This window comes from Arachis hypogaea, chromosome 12, assembly GCF_003086295.3.
Source record: "Arachis hypogaea cultivar Tifrunner chromosome 12, arahy.Tifrunner.gnm2.J5K5, whole genome shotgun sequence".
Classification (NCBI taxonomy): domain Eukaryota; kingdom Viridiplantae; phylum Streptophyta; class Magnoliopsida; order Fabales; family Fabaceae; genus Arachis; species Arachis hypogaea.
This window is the reverse complement of record NC_092047.1, coordinates 84,585,796-84,587,934: the sequence shown is the minus strand read 5'-3', so window position 1 is coordinate 84,587,934 and position 2,139 is coordinate 84,585,796. Positions and strand designations below refer to the sequence as shown.

Genomic DNA, 2,139 nt, shown 5'->3' with positions numbered 1-2,139 from the left:
TTTTACATCAAATTTTCGAAAATATCTTCATCAATTAATGTTTTGATTCAAAAATTTCAAGTTTGTTACTTGCTTGTTAAGAAAGATTCAAACTTTGAGTTCTAGAATCATATCTTGTGATTTCTTGTGAATCAAGTCATTAATTGTGATTTTAAAAATCAAATCTTTTTCAAAACTAATTTCAATCATATCTTTTCAAAAATATCTCTTTATCTTATCTTTTTCAAAATTTGATTTTAAAATATCCTTTCTAACTTCTTATCTTCTTATCTTTTCAAAATTGATTTTCAAATTTGTTTCAACTAACTAACAAACTTTTTGTTTGTTTCTTATCTTTTTCAAAACTACCTAACTAACTCTCTCTCTCTCTAATTTTCGAAAATATCTTCCCTCTTTTTCAAAATTTCTTTTTAATTAACTAATTATTTTAATTTTCGAAAAATTACTAACCTTTTTCAAAAACTATTTTCGAAAATCACGAACTCTTTTTCAAAAATAATTTTCGAAAATTCTCCTTCTCTCTCATCTCCTTCTATTTATTTATTCATCTACTAACACCTCTCTTCATCCCACATCTCTGCTCTCCTTACCCTTGTGTTTCTTTCTTTACATTACATTCTTTTCTTCTTCTACTCACACAGGGAAACCTCTATACTTGTGGTAAAAAAGGATCCCTATTATTATTTTTCTGTCCCTCTTTTTCATATGAACAGGAGCAAGGACAAGAATATTCTTGTTGAAGCAGATCCAAAACCTGAAAGGACTCTGAAGAGGAAACTAAGAGAAGCTAAATTACAACAATCCAGCAAGCACCTTTTAGAAATTTTCGAATAGGAAGAGGAGATGGCAGCCGAAAATAATAATAATGAAAGGAGGATGCTTGGTGACTTTACTGCACCTAATTCCAATTTACATGGAAGAAGCATCTCCATTCCTGCCATTGGAGCAAACAATTTTGAGCTGAAACCTCAATTAGTTTCTCTGATGCAGCAGAACTGCAAGTTTCATGGACTTCCATCTGAAGATCCTTTTCAGTTCTTAACTGAATTCTTGCAGATATGTGATACTGTTAAGACTAATGGAGTAGATTCTGAAGTCTACAGGCTCATGCTTTTCCCTTTTGCTGTGAGAGACAGAGCTAGAATATGGTTGGACTCTCAACCTAAGGATAGCCTGAACTCTTGGGATAAGCTGGTCAAGGCTTTCTTAGCCAAGTTCTTTCCTCCTCAAAAGCTGAGTAAGCTTAGAGTGGATGTTCAGACATTCAGACAGAAAGAAGGTGAATCCCTCTATGAAGCTTGGGAGAGATACAAAGAACTGACCAAAAAGTGTCCTTTTGACATGCTTTCAGAATGGACCATCCTGGACATATTCTATGATGGTCTGTCTGAATTAGCTAAAATGTCATTGGATACTTCTGCAGGTGGATCCATTCACTTAAAGAAAATGCCTGCAGAAGCTCAAGAACTCATTGACATGGTTGCTAATAACCAGTTCATGTACACTTTTGAGAGGAATCCTGTGAGTAATGGGACGCCTATGAAGAAGAGAGTTCTTGAAATTGATACTCTGAATGCCATATTGGCTCAGAATAAAATATTGACTCAGCAAGTCAATATGATTTCTCAGAGTCTGAATGGAATGCAAGCTGCATCCAACAGTACTCAAGAGGCATCTTCTGAAGAAGAAGCTTATGATCCTGAAAACCCTGCAATAGCAGAGGTGAATTACATGGGTGAACCATATGGAAACACCTATAATCCCTCATGGAGAAATCACCCAAATCTCTCATGGAAGGATTAACAAAAGTTTCAACAAGGCTTTAATAATGGTGGAAGAAACAGGTTCAACAATAGTAAACCTTTTCCATCATCCACTCAGCAACAGACAGAGAACTCTGAACAAAATACCTCTAAGTTAGCAAACTTAGTCTCTGATCTATCTAAGGCCACTGTAAGTTTCATGAATAAAACAAGGTCCTCCATTAGAAATTTGGAGGCACAAGTGGGCCATCTGAGTAAAAGGATCACTGAAATCCCTCCTAGTACTCTCCCAAGCAATACAGAAGAAAATCCAAAAGGAGAGTGCAAGGCCATTGACATAGTCAACACGGCCGAACCTGGAGAGGAAGGGGAGGAC

At 35.7% G+C, this 2,139-nt stretch overlaps 1 non-coding gene across 1 annotated transcript; it reads right to left on the bottom strand.

Moving 5' to 3' along the window:
* Positions 1–1,239: 1,239 nt before the first annotated feature.
* On the bottom strand, positions 1,240–1,347 carry LOC112731982 (small nucleolar RNA R71). The gene has a single exon (XR_003167726.1). It is a non-coding gene; the product is annotated as a small nucleolar RNA R71 (small nucleolar RNA).
* Positions 1,348–2,139: the final 792 nt, after the last annotated feature.